The 15138-nt window shown below is 45.4% G+C and overlaps 1 protein-coding gene across 11 annotated transcripts in view; it reads right to left on the bottom strand.

Moving 5' to 3' along the window:
* ATG7 (autophagy related 7) overlaps window positions 1-15138 on the bottom strand; it is a 328672-nt gene that overhangs the window by 66657 nt on the left and 246877 nt on the right. The window lies entirely within an intron of this gene.

Consider the following 15138-nt stretch of genomic DNA (forward strand, 5'->3'; position numbering starts at 1 on the left):
CTAAATGCTGGCTCCCTGAGTCGGAATGCAGAGGACTTCTCGTTTCCTGACTTCAGCACGTGCAGAAATCAACACACAAAAAGTTAAGACATACGGGATGGCTGTTTAATATTTTTAATTGACGCTCATTTCTTTCATGTGCCTCAAACTCTTGTCCTTACTTAGATGTCTTGGCAGTTATTTCCGGATCATACTCCATTTTGTTTTCCCTTATTTTCATAGCCTTGAGTATTGATAAATATTGCTGCTATTTACCTTTCATCTGACCCCAGTTTGACAAAATGAGTATAAACAGAAAAGGAATAAGTAACCAAAGCTGCCCTCTATCAATCTGCATTTTGCTTACCCCTGACAGTAGCTGCCTTCAAATTCATCCTTTCCTTTGCTTTTTTCTATTGCTATGCCTCTTCCTGTCTTCTCATCAGGCTTCCAGCTCTTCCTTTGCAATTAGTGCCTTTCCCGGCTGCCAAAGGCATTTTTCTAACAGTCCCTACCCCCGCCTACCTTCCTATCTTTCAAGTTCATCTCTCTGCATCATCCCTACATGCACCTTATTCTCCAGTTACCTGAAAAAGGCAAATCTGTGCCTTTGAACCTGCTGTTCTCATGTTCACCTGCTCTGTTAAAATCCTACTATGGCCCCTCTTCTGTGAAGTCTTCCCCATCCTCCAAATCAGAATCATTCTGTCTTTGACACTCTATATCTCTCCTTTACATGTGTCTAGTGGTGTTTATATTATTTCTTGGGTTACAGTTATAAATGTATATATGTGTAGCCTTTAGCACCAAAACACAATCTCACTGAAGGCAGGCTGTAACCCCTATATTCAGCATGATACTGGGATAAAGTGACTGCCCTAGTATTTGGGGTCAAAGAGGTTAAGCCTTTTCCAACACAAAAGGAAGAAATACAAACATCATCCAACCTGCCATAAATCCAGGCGCCTGGAAGGGATGATAGAGATGGAAGTCAAACGGCAAAACCGGCAGGCCAGGACCGCACCGCAGTGGCGTCCACATTCACAGTGGTTACTCTGCTGAAAGGCCACTTCCTCTCATGGGGTGGGCCCACTTTCTAGAGGGCTATGACCAGAGTCTACTGAGACGTAGTCAGGGACGGACGTGACTTACCTCCTCAGCTGTGCAGAGAATAGCCTGCCTGAGTCCAGCTGGGGTGGTAAATCAATGCACGGCCCCTGTCACTAGGAACTTCTCCAACAGGACCTCTTCTTCCCCCCGAGAAATGTCAAGTTCTCTAGGTCTGAGGTAAAGTCCTGAGTTTATTTTCAAGGAAAAAAAAACAAAAACAAACCCCCAGGTGACTTCAATGTACCACTCTCTAAGTTAAAACCCCTGAGGTAAACGAACGTGCCACCTCTCAGATAAACTCCCACCTTTATGAATCATGAGTTTCTGGACTAGAAAGAGACCTAACCCATTCATTCGGGGTGTTGATCAATGAAGGATACAGTGATAGTGAGAAAAGGCTCAAACCCTCAAGAACAGGTGCTGTGTGCATAAGGATGTTAGTTGGGGCATTATTTTTATCCAAAGCTTGGAAACAAACTCGATGTTTTTCAACAGAAAAATAGATGGATTTTCAAACTAGTATACATGTGGTAGAAGTGGCTGAACTGGAGCTACATGCAGCAACATGGAGACATTTCAAAAAATACACTCTCGAATGAAAAAAAGTTAAGTCGTGGAACGATATGTACAACCTGATACCATCTATTGATACATAAAGTTTTACACTATGGAAAACAAGGCGATACATTGTCTAAGGAGACAGCACACATGCGGTCAGAGTATGAAGCCAGCACAGATGGGCCATGGTGGTGGGGCTTCCACTCAGTATCTCCCTTCACTCTGGGGCTCAGCGGTAGTATGCAGGCTTTCAGGATCTTCCCTAAGTCCTTTTGCACGTCTGAAGTGTTCCATAACAAAGACAGTGGTTAAGAAAAAGCTCTCAAGTGTTTTATGTAAAAATCTCCAGCGTTAGGTGTTTTAATGCACTGAGGGCAAAGGACAGAATCCCCCACGAATTTATCAGTCTTTTCCTGGTAGGAGGTGAATCGGGTTCCTGGCCAGGCCTTGCATGGGCAAAACTCGGTTTTCATGAACCTTGCCTCCCATCTCCCCCCCCCACCCCTCAGCTGTACGCCTCACTCCGAACCTTGCCTCCCATCTCCCCCCCCCCCACCCCTCAGCTGTACGCCTCACTCCGAACCTTGCCTCCCATCTCCCCCCCCCACCCCTCAGCTGTACGCCTCACTCCGCCCTTTTCTTCTGGAAGCAAACAAGCACATCAGCTGTAGCACCAACTGTCCAGGGTCAACCTGTCTAGGGCCTGTAGGAGGTCTCGGAGCCCAGACTCCCTGAGGGCTTCTCAGGCGCTGCAGTGTCATGGAAGCACCAGACATGGCTCAGGGGACATGTGGGTACTAGCTGTGTCGCTCAGCGAAGTCTGTGGACCTCTCCTGACCTAGGTGTCTTCATCTGTAAAGCATCCGGTTCGGACCGCTTAGGATAGTCCCTTCCAGCTCTGAAATCGCTGGCAGCACAAGCCACATCCAAAAGACGTGGTTCTCTCCACAGCGGAACCTCAAGGATCAGTGCCTCTCGCCCTGAATTCTAACTCTGACACTGGGGAGTCTCCTTGCTGTCAGGGTAAACAAGTTATGTATTAAGAGTATTCTGCAGAAATGCTCTCCCACATGCCTGAGTCACAGTGAAAACAGGAAGCCCACACCTTTTTCTTCTAAGGAGCGTCCCATGTGCCCACCACCTTCCACCAGCTGTAAAAATGCCTTCATGAAAACCCCACAGGGCCAAGGCCAGGGGGCTGCTCCTTGCGGGTAGGGGCGGGAAGCACACAGGCTGCTCAGAGCAGCAGAGCCCTGACTCCAAAGAGAAACCATCTGCCTTGAGAGAAGGCATTTCCTAAGTAGTTTTCGGCAGCCCCAGCCCCCAGGCATTCTTACTTCATTTATGGCACAACAGTGAAACTGAGCACAGGACATGGAGTTATATATTTCTTTTAAATGTGTTATTAGCTTTTTTTTTTTTTAAGACAGAAAATGTAACCACATAGTACAAGGTTCAAAAGCTAAGTCTCCTTCCAGTCCTTTTCCCCAGCCAACCAGCTCCCCTCCCCAGCAGCAACCACTGTTCTCAATTTCTAGTATATCCTTTAGAGACAGTTCATGCATGTACAAGCCTGTGAACACACAACCACACACATATACATACATGTGATTTTTAAAGCATACTATATATGTTCTATACCTTGGTTTTTTTGTAATATTTGTTTTTTCACTTTTGAAAAGTTTCAAACTTAGAGAAAACTTGAATGATCACCTCTATACTATTTACCCAAATATACTGATTAATATTTTCCCACATTTTTCTCTTAATATATGTTTATTTTTCCCCCCGAACCTCTGAGAAGTATACAGTACCGCAAGTATCATGACACTCATCTTCTGAATGCATCAGGATATAACCTCTAAGAATAAGGGCATCCTCCTGTGCACCCACAACAATATGATCACACCTATGAACATTAACATTAATTCAATAATATCGCCTAACATGGAGTCTGTATTCAAACTGTCCCAACTGTCTCAAAAATGAAACTTGCTTTTTAAAATCAGAACTCGATCCTGGAGATTTTCCTGTACCATTCAAATAGAGACTCCTCAATATTTTTGATAACTAAATAATAATAAAGACTAACATCTATTAAGTGCTTACTGTGTGTCAGGCACTTTTAAAAGATTTTTCTTGTGCCATCCCTGGGTTAATTTTCTTGTTCTTTTTATAACTTTGTAAGTTTAGTGCATAATTTCTTTTTTTTCATAACTTATTTAATTTTCATTCATTTTTGTTATTCATATAAGAACTTATGCTGATGAATTTTCCTAAGCTGTATTAGCTGTATCAAAAAAGTATTTATGTATAGAATTTTCACATTATTTTCTAGAGAGTCTACAGTTTTGATTTCGGTTTCCTTACTGACCCAAGGGGAGTTTTTAAATTTTCCAGTGATGTTTTGTTTTAAATTTTTTAAATTTGTATTTTTCAGTTATATTACATAGCGATCAGATACGGTTTTTGTGCTATTTCTACTTTTTTGGTATGTACTGCCGTTTTCTCAGTGTCCTACTATATGGTCAATTTCTGTGACGACTGAAAAGAAGAAAGTTTTTCAATTAATCTACCTTATTAAGGGGCACAGCAGTTTTATGTCTCTACCTCTTTCCTCCACACGAAATTCATGTTAAAAATCAAATATTTTTATAGTTTTGGCATGGGGGTTTAGGACATTTCACCCTCACCACTGTCATGCAACTGTGCTCATATTGGTCCTATATGACATGTCACTGTCAGTGAATTAAAGAAGCTTAGCGATGACAGGGAATCTAAAAGGCATCTAAGCTAACCTCCACTCAGGAATTTCCTTCACAGCAGCCTCAAAAGATGTTCAGGTGGATGTAACTTGAATTATTACCATGCCAGAGAACTCAGCACATTGCTGAAGTTGTGGTATGTGTGGCCTCTATCAGGCACTCAAGGATTAAGATTGTATTAACTGGCTACCACCATGAGGACTGCATTACCCAACGCACTTTGGGGACACACAAGAGAAGGATGATATTACATGTGTGCTCTAGAGCTGTGGTCCCCAAACTGTGTGCCTTCAGGCACTGCAGTGAATTTCCACCATGAGGTATTTAAGGTTTTGGAAACATGATATACAACATCTGTCAGGCCCCGCACACAAACTACTAGATCAAAGTAGTTTACAGCTTCCACATTAGTTTTTGCTACAATCATTCTGATGATCTCATATCTTTGCAAAATTAGGGTTCTGGCAGTCATTTTATAAAAGTATTATGTGAAAATCAACACAGAACAGCAAAGGAGTTTGGCAGTGTCCCATCTGATTCCAAGGTTTGGGAAGCTGTGCAGAGCCCAACAGAAGCAAACATCCTATTAGTAAATAACTGCTTATTTCAGAATAAAATGATATTATCTTTCAATTTATGTGCAGTATTTTTTCGAGTAGTTACTCAATTGTTAGGACATAGCTGCTTGCTAAGTTGTTTGGTCCTAACTACTTAATGAATGGAACTGTTATGTTTTTCTTTGGGCCTAGGGATTCCATGAAGTAACTCCTGAGATTCCAAGAGCACCGTGAACCGACAGAGCTGGAGAACTCTGGTGGCTCACAGCTGAGTTTCAGAGACCAGAAGTCACGCCAGTGATGTAATCGGGATGTGAACAGTTAGCCTTACACATTCCCTGAAACAGCAGACATTTCAGGAGTTAGACTGGTGGGAGCACAGCTTAGGACAGAGTCTAACAGGTGGGACTGGCCTGCCTGCTGAGAAGTGGGAAGGGCTGAACACGGACAAGAGAAGGGCCTTTACACGAACAAAGAGGGTTGGGAATGAATATGGCCTGTTCTGGTGACAGTGAAGACACTGGTCTGGCCGGGGGCCTTGGAAGAGCAGCTGAGGACATGGTGGGGTGGAGTTTGGTCATAGGAATGATGCAGTAAAAACCAGTGTTTTAGGAAGATTAATCCTAGTGGGGATAATAGATGGACTGGAGGGATGAGAAGGTAGGAAATTCTATCACCTGAAAAAGCAATTCTCCTACATAGTCCAAGCCTGATATAATTCAGAGCAGGTGGTGGTCCCTTCCTTCAACGCAGCATGACATAGGGGACCACACTGCAGAGTTCCCCAAACTGTAGTTCTTGACTGCAAGAATTGCATTCCTTGATTGTGTGCTTGGAAAATTGCTGTTTAAGGATTCTCTCTAACTGGGGCACGCTGGAATCAACTGTTTAGAAATTCTGCTTGGAGACCATAGCCTTCCTCCTAGGAAAGCAGGTAAAATGAGGGACTAAATACAGAATAGAGAAAAAAATACTGGATAGAGACTTGGAGTTGAATCTCGATTTGACCACAAAGAGTGGGCCGTGGCCCTGGCTTCTTATTCTTAAAATGAGGGCTCTATGATTTGAGACGCAAAGAAATACTAAATTGCCAAAGAGGGCTCCGATCCACCTGATGGCTGAGGTTCAATTTCTTTGTGTACTGATAAGGAGAGCCAAAATTGTGGTTTTAATATTTCATTTCGATTTGCATGAAGCATTTATACCAACAAAGGACTCTATATTATTGAAATACCATAACCTGGGCTGCTGTAAACTATTATTACCGTAATAGCAGTGAATCTATACAACAGACAGGAATATTGGCAGACTTCTGGGGAACAAATTTCAGCCTCATGTACCAAAGTTGCCCCACGATGATAACTCACAGACAACATTTAAAATAAAAAGTAAGCCCCTGATCTGCTTTGTATCTTGAGGGAACAAACATGATCTGTATAACCTACGTTAAGACAGGGTAGGCATGTCCAGGTATGGCGGGGTGAAGACGGTGGAAACTCAGTGGGGGCAGAAAAACTCAGAACTTGAAATAATTATGAACACAAGAAATAAAGGCTGCGTCAGAAAGGACATGAGGAAAGTCCTACGGAGTTTTGTTTAATTCAAGGAGTAACTTTATTTTTCCTTTCTAGCTTCAGGAGGAATGGCACTGTGCCTTAGGGAATTTGCCCATACAGCACTCCTGATTCTTTACTCAGACTGCGTATAAGGTCAAATGAGACGGTATTTGGGACCCCCTACGGTGATAGGATTCTTAAATGTCAGGACTTGGTGATGAGTCACAGAAGCGGCCTCTGGCTTTTTCAATAGCCACTGGATATTCCAGTCTCTCTGATAACCCTGAAATGTCTTTTTAGAGGCACTGGTCTAGTGGCGGCACGAAGCTCCAGCCTCAGCAGCCCCCAGAGAAGACCACGGTCAACATGGCCACAGCCAGCCTTTGCTGCAGTAGGGAGGCCATGGTTGCTTTACAGAGGAGGAGGAGGGGGAAGAGAAAACATTCTCTCATCCTTGGGAAACTTGCAAAATGACTTCCCTACAGGAGTTTGTGCAAGGAAACTGTCTACCTCCTGCCCCTGCTCCCAGGTCAGTGAACCCATTCATGGATTAGGAAGTGACCCGCAAGCAACAGTGTGAGGAGAGGGGCGCGGCGGGGGAAACGCTCGGAGAGAATGCTGTATCCTGTTTAACTTGGCCTTGCCAACGCCAAACCCTTTCTCTGTGAATGTTTCTTTAGTTAAAGAGCGATAACATCCTCCTTCCAATGGCCTCTGCTCTCACAAAACGGGCTATTCTCCATTCTCGTGAAAACACTCTCACCATCACTCAGCCGCTCCTACAGCCACCGCCAGACGCGGAGGAGGCCCTGACTGACTCGCATCTCAGGGCCGCCTTGTGCAAGTCACTGGAAGCACACGTGCGATGCACACGCACAAGGTCAGACTGACAGGCAGCCTGGGTCCTTACAGTGCAATGCCCACTATATGCACTTTGCATCTCGCTGTTGCCCGTTCAGTTAAGGGGAAATGATGGGTGAACGGGGGAAGTAAAACTAAACTAGATAAAGTGTGCTGGTGGCCTGAACTAAGGAAGAGTTCTCGAGAGTCATGCTTACGAACAAGGGCAAAACTGACACTCGGTGCCCATGGCTGCTAGAAGGACGGCAGAGAGTTTAGAGAGTTAGCGTTAGTAGAAACCCCAGACGCCCCGTGTGGCTGCAGGCGGAAAAGGAAGCCTCGTGTCCTAAGAAGGTGCCTTTCTCCCAGAGTCTTTAGGAACTTGCCTGCGGTTTGGTCTGGGCACCTTGCTCTCTATCGACCAACACAGAAGGAAGGTGACATCACCAAGGCTGTGGGATCAGGGTCTCTGCCACCTGTCTCCCTGCATGAGACCATGTGAGAGCACGGGGGTCCAAGGACTTCAGTGCCTGTCTCCCCGCAGGACTATGCACCTTACCTCACCCCCAGTAAAAACCCTGAGCAGCGCACAATGGCCTGCAGCAGCAAACCCGTCTGCATCTCCAGCCCGGGCCTTCTCTGTCGCCCCACCTTATCAATCCGAACTTCTCTCTCGTCATCTCCCACCCCTCACCTCACTCCCCATGCATGTCTACCTCCGAGCCTTCAATCACCTTGTGCTCCTTAATTCTGTCCGCACGTCAAGATCCATGACAATCCCTTCCCCCTTCCAGCCCAGGGCCGGCGTACCAGAGCCTGGATTGCGCGCTACCGTGGAATAGCAGGCGTGGACGAGGCCTTGCAGAGCATCTGTTCCACACCTCCACGGAGGGCACACACTGCTCCCACAGTCCCTCTGATGAGCAGCTGCTGGAGCTCTACGACTGGCGTGCGGGATGTCCTCCACACCCGCAGGGCCACGAGCCCACCTCCTCCATTCTGCCCGACACATTCAAGGGCGGGTAACAGAATTAGAGACTCTTCTCTGTGAGTGCCCGCTACTCCCTGTTTGGCCCTGGAGCACAAGCCGCACTTGCCCCACAGGTGGGACAGCCGTCTGGTATCTGCGGATGGGACAGGGCACCCCTCTGGTTTCCTCTTCCTCCACCTAACTGCTCATTCTTTTTTTTTTTTTTTTTTTTTTTCTGCAGTACGCAGGCCTTTCACTGTTGCGCAGCACAGGCTCCGGATGCGCAGGCTCAGCGGCCATGGCTCACGGGCCCAGCTGCTCCACGGCATGTGGGATCTTCCCGGACCGGGGCACGAACCCACGTCCCCTTCATCGGCAGGCGGACTCTCAACCACTGCGCCACCAGGGAAGCCCTGCTCATTCTTTTATCCGAGGATGTTCCTGGTAACATGGTTCCCGATGCCAGTCCTCCACGTCCCTCGTGGAGGTGTGGTGATCTGAAGTAGGTGTGGTGAGATCTGAAGTCAACCCGCCAGATGTGGGTTCTGGCCACTCGATTCCTGGAGACGGAGCTTCACGGTGCAGAAGCGATCTGTGACGCCCCTTCACACTGCTTCACTCATACTGTGCTCACAAGCGTTGAAAACCTCTTTTCACTGGTTCTGTTTATTGCATCTCCCACATCCTATGCTCATGGAAACTTTTTTTTTAAAAAAGATCTGAGGACTTACACATCTGCCTGTTGTACTTCAACTTTTTAGGTTCAGCCTCAGGTCTGTCATGATATCTTTAGGTCCTGATTTTAGTGTTCTTTCCTGGCTTAGCACCACCCATGAATGTGGCAGATGTACCAATTTTGTCCTAATCTAAATCATGGATAAAAATGCTGAAAAAGACAGTTTTTGAGGACTGAACCTTTTTGGCATATCACCTTCCCTTTAGGTTGTGAACTGTGCTTTGTGCAATACTGTGCATATAATAAATGATTAAATATAACTGTTGAATTACACCAAATTCGACTCCACATCAAAGAATATTATAATTATAATATATTTTTATGGTAATGATGGAATCCATCTTGATTCTTTCTTGCTGGTTTCATCTTCTCTTTCTCTCTCTAAACCTCCCTGTCTCTTTAGCTCTCAGAACTCTGGGAACACGATGTAGCCTGCAAAGCCCAAGGAATAAACATGTCAATAACATGTTCCTTCAATCCTCTTGTAGAGTCTATCCTGATTGGCTGCAAAGTCAGTCTGTAGAAAACCCATTGCATTAAAGCAGATAACATCTGTGAATCCTCTGATTTCCTGTTTGGCTCCAGTGTCAATATAATAATAGCTTCTTGTAGATATTTTTACTGTAGGATAAACAGACTAAGCTCCACTTTTAAATACAAGGATTTGAGTGTGGCGGTACACGCCGAAATGGGGGCTTCTGTGGGCCTCCTGTAAAGTAATCCTCCCCTCGTATTCCTCAAGATGGTCAACAGCAACATGTTGAAAGGGGAGTGTAATGCCGCTAGCGGTCTTCAAATGCATTTCCCATCCCCAAGAAAACGCAAAACGTAAGCAGGGGAAAGAAAAACCCTCCTCTGACAGAAAATGGAAAGCAGGAATCTATGCACTTTGGGAGCTCAGTGGATAGTGGATGATTCTAAGAACCATACTCTTATTTAGCTTAGAAAACACTCTACTGTGAGGTCTGAGCACCAGGAAAACAGGACTAAGGTCCCGGGGGCCTGTTTCTCTTCTCTTCCAGACTGTGGGATTAAGCATGACTGACCAGAAAGGAGAAAGACGGGTGCTGGATGGGGGGCAGACGGTATACTGGAACATGTGGGGGACGAGAGGGCAGGAAAAGCATTTCTAAAATGATCACTACTTTCTTTTTGGTCACAATAGGCAATAATTAATCTTGAATTCTTAAATGATATTAAGTAGGAAGGTGAGTAGGACTTAGGGGTGGGCATAGGTGGAAAAAAGTTGAGGACCCAAACTAAGGTGATTAGTCAGATTAGTGATCCTTGGGGGACTGAGTGCAGAGGGTTCAAGGGAAGCTCTGGAGTAACTAGAAACATTCTGAATCTCAACCTGGATGGTACTTACACAAGTGTATAGCTAATAAAAATTCACTGAGGTGTACACCTAAGATTTATACATAATTGAGATTTAATTGTATATAAATTATAGAATCCTCAATAAAAAGGTTAAAAAAAAATAGAAGGATTGAGAGCACTGGCTTAGTAGCCCGGCACTAGCTATCCCCTTTAACTCATGGAAGGGTGTTCACAAGATGGCAAAGGATATTATTAACTTCGGAGGCTGGTAAATTGTACCACCAATCAAAGTCATCTTCCAACAAACTGGATAGTAGCTCTTGGTGAGGCCTGATGCAAGACCAGACTGTCCCGTGGAGCTGGGAGGAGCAGTGTGGATCCACAAGGAAGGAAGGGTGACAGTCGCCAGACACAGCTTTTCACACCTTGGGGACGAGGGGCCCACTGGGGCCAAGCTACCTGCCACAAAGACAGGTCTGAGGTAACAGTATCTTTCTTTACTGCTGGCTTTAGACTGAGGGACAAAGAGGTCAAATCAAAGGGTACCAAGGGGAAGAGATTCTAATCCAAGGGAAAGGTGGTAGGTCTGGTAGGAAGCGAGACAGTGAGGCCTCGGGTCCTAAGAGAGCAAGAGGCCCAGACGTCAGACACTGAGCACCACTGTGTTTCCACAGCTGTCGCTGGCGCCGGGCCGGGGGCTGAGGGGTGGGCCGTCTCCCCTCTCACACAGCATCAATATATTCATAGCATGAACTTCCCAGCCCAGTTCAAAGGCAGGCAGAGTGGGAGCACAGTCTAGAGAGTGAGCAGAGAGGGGACTTGGTACCAGGAGAGGGAGAAAGGATCTCAGGAGATGGTTGCGTGTTCCACACGTGCAGGACGAAGGGCTCTCTGGAGCCTGGCTCAGACATCCATTGCGTTATGCTCCTTGGACTGTCACGAAAGTCTCACAAATGTTTGTACGTTTGGCCTGACAACCCTACAAGGTGGGCATCTTCACAGCAATTTTGAGGATAGAGACATGGCAGTCCACGAAGATGAGATGATCGACCCTGTCATACTACTGGCCGAAGGCAGAAGCAGGAACCAGGGCCTGCAGGCCAGGGTTTTCTCCACTTTAGCAAGCCTCAGAACAGGATCTGAATCTGTTCTCCAGGCTCAACGAAGCTCCAGTCATGTTCGGGCACTGCGTATGGACATGAAGTCTGAGGCCTAACTCGGGAGTTCAGTTCATTAGTTCACAGTTCATTAGTTGAGACTCTGTTTTTACTTCTGTTGTAGAGGATAATTATTTGTTAATTACGATCTTATAAAGTATTCCGATAATAGGAGATGTCAGTGGAATCATGACCTCAGAATTTGCTATGTGAAATACAAGAAATGTGGAATTCTAGGTTTTTGTGGTGAATCACACACACATATTTTGATATAGAATATATGAGAAACTTATAGCAAATAATTAATCTTGACTAAAGGAAAAATGCAAGAACCCTAATTTTTTTATAATGGTAAACTATATATAACAAAATCTACCACTTTGGCCATTTTTAAGTGCACTGCTCAGTGGTAAGTATACTCTGACGCTGCTGTGCACCCACCACCACTACCCTTCTCCAGAACTTTGTCTTCATCCCAAACCGACACTCTGCCCCCTTTAAACGCAAACTGCCGTTATCTGCTCTCAAGTAGTGGCTTCCACAGCACTTTGCCCAGAGCACATGCTTGGGAAATGCTTGCTGAAGAAGAGGAGATTTACAGGTGCACAAGAAGACCAACTATTATATAAATAAAAAAGATTAAAGTGAATATATTTTTCCATAACTAAAAACGAACAGCATCGTAGCCAAGAAGCGTTAAGAGTAATTTACAACTTGTTTACACTTCTGGCATCAACTCTAATCACCTATTGTGACCAAGACCTCCTGCTCTCTTTAGATGCACTAGCAGGTGACAGGGACGGCTAATGGTGGGGGTGGGAGAGAAGAGACACCTGGCCAGCCGGCACTCCGGGCTAGTTGTTGAACTGTCACCTAGTGGACAGGGACACGGTTCTCTCCTAGGCAAGCCTCCTTTGACAGACTTGTGTGACTTGGCAGTGACCCTGTGATGGAAATTCACCGAGAAGCCTGGATTTCAAGTCCTGGTGAGCAGAGCTTTCAGAGGTCTTCTGTACAGAAGCAGCCTAGCGAGGAGGCAAGCCTCCCCAATCCCCTTCGGGTGAAGTTAGAGAAGCAAAGAAACACGGATTGCAAGGCTGCTTACCGACTCTGGCACTGCAGAAGCATGGAAAGCCTGAACACATGGCCCCTTCACTTCCGAATCTCCTAATCTGGTAAAGGCACACGGCCCTAACTGAAAAGGGCTGGAGGTAGACGATTTGTTGGAGGGAGGTTAGCTAGGTTTTCAAAAACTGACCAAGGGACCAGGCAGGCACACATACAGCAAATGGCCACTGTGCCACTGGTTGGCCTCCCTTGACTTTCTTTGGCTAAAGAATAATTAAAGAAACAAATTTTACTGGAAAAAAAATTATCCATTAGGATCTGTGGTGCTCTCTGTGGTCTATGACTCATCTGACAATTGCTCTTCCACAGCTTTTCCTTTGCTTCCTGGAGAACACGCCTTACCCGATGCTTCATACTCAAACCCTAGGCTGGGAAGGTGATTCTGAGCTGGCGGACGTGGACTGGTTCGGAGATGCTCTGTTCCAAGAGGTGGGACCAATAAACATCTGGGCTTTGGAAGTAACTTTCTGATGTTCGGATTTTGTGCTGGCACCAGCCCCTGGGTTTTAAGCACTTTGCTGTCATACGGTGTGCGGCCTTTCCAAGAAAAACTCTATAAAATGAAAATACTTTATTGCCACAGCCTTTGACTTCTTGAGAGTCACACAAATACTGTAATCTCTTGCAACATTTAATTTAATTTAAACTCGGTTCACCTAAATAAAAAAATTAGCTCTGAATCTGCCCATTTCACCTCTTAAAAAGCACCAGTCTTCTCTATGTTTCACTGTTTTGTTTGCTATGTGCCAAACTGTTATTTCACATATGTGAAAAGACAATTGGCATCAAGTCCACATGAACGAAACTACTGGCAAAGGCGATGCTGGAGCTTGCCATTGAGAAGATTAGATTCCCAAGAAACTCCTCTAGCAGCATCCAATATCCACAAACTGAAAAGTGTGTGTGTAAATACACACATACTCATTCAACTGAAAGACGCTGCCTCCCCGCCTCCAAGTTCAGGTAGCATCCTATTAGTGGTTTAATTTACCCTGAGCTTCAATATCGCAGTTGTACAAATAAATACATTAAAAAAATGTGCGTTGATTAATAAGATAAATAGGAAATTGAGAATTTATTTTTATTCAACTGTGAGCTTGCCCATTTCAGTCATCTTTCTTATTTGCTTAATAAACAGGATGATTCACACTTTCCCCGTAAATAAGATCAGGTTAGGGTGGGCGGGGAGGGTAGGAGGGACACTTTTCTTTTGAATTTTCAATTAATGTTTTCCTTTACTTTAAAGGCTTTTTTCTCTTTAAGTCTGCTACTTTGCAGACTGTTTTGCCTTTGCACTCACAGATTCAAATATGGAGCTAAACCAGGAGGGAAATGGAAAATTTTATTATCCAGAACTGTGGTAAATAAATGGTTGAATACTTCAAGGTAGTTGAAAACTGTGCTCCCTGGAACCCTGGATCCTGAGTTGCTCATGATAACGCAGCCGTGGTGGCCGTGCCACCAGAGCAGGCATCTTTTATTTGTGCCTGTCCCATCTCTTCAGCACCCTGCCCTTAGATCACACTATTAAGGGGTCTCTGGCGCACAAGAATGACTACAAGTAAGGTTAGGCAATCACTTGAAACTCAGTCAGACACTTTTTCAACTCAGTCTCACAAAGGTGGAATATTTCTAAAAGAAACATGGAGATCCACACTTTGGGGAAACATGTAGAGAATGTTGTTTAAGTTTGGATCCTTCAGATTTTCACATTCATTTTCTTCTTTAAAAAATATGTATTTATTTTTGGCTGCGTTGGGTCTTTGTTGCTGTGCGCGGGCTTGCTCTAGTTGCGGCGAGCGGGGGCTGCTCTTTGTTGTAGTGCGCGGGCTTCTCACTGCGGTGGCTTCTCTTGTTGCAGAGCACAGGCTCTTGGCGCGCGGGCTTCAGTAGTTGTGGCACACGTGCTGAGTAGTTGTGGCTCGCGGGCTCTAGAGTGCAGGCTCACTATTTGTGGCGCATGGGCTTAGTTGCTCTGTGGCATGTGGGATCTTCCCGGACCAGGGCTCAAACCCACGTCCCCTACATTGGCAGGCGGATTCTTAACCACTGTGCCACTACGGAAGTCCTTCATTTTCTCAAATAATCGTTGGTTTTCTTAGTCATTGGGGTACCACCTATAGGAACATGTCAATGTCTCTGACAGGACTGTTAACCACAGGACTTTATCTTCTCTACCTTACACCCAGGGTAACATGTGATCCAAGCTTGGCCCATCACGTGGTGCCATTTCCTTGGCAACAGTAATTAGTCCAGGGGGTGGGTGTATGACCCACGTAGAACCAATCAGAGTCCTTCCCTGAGACTGATTTATGAACGATGGAAGACACAGTGTTGCTCTCCACTGGAGCTGTTCAGCTAAGAAGGTGGGAATCTGGGGCAACTAAGGGCCATGGTTCCTGACACAGAGGGAAGCTGGAAGCCCATCCTCAGAACGAGGCCAAAGCACAGGTAGGCTCAGC

The sequence above is a fragment of the Globicephala melas genome, chromosome 11 (genome assembly GCF_963455315.2).
Source record: "Globicephala melas chromosome 11, mGloMel1.2, whole genome shotgun sequence".
In the NCBI taxonomy this organism is placed as follows: Eukaryota; Metazoa; Chordata; class Mammalia; order Artiodactyla; family Delphinidae; genus Globicephala; species Globicephala melas.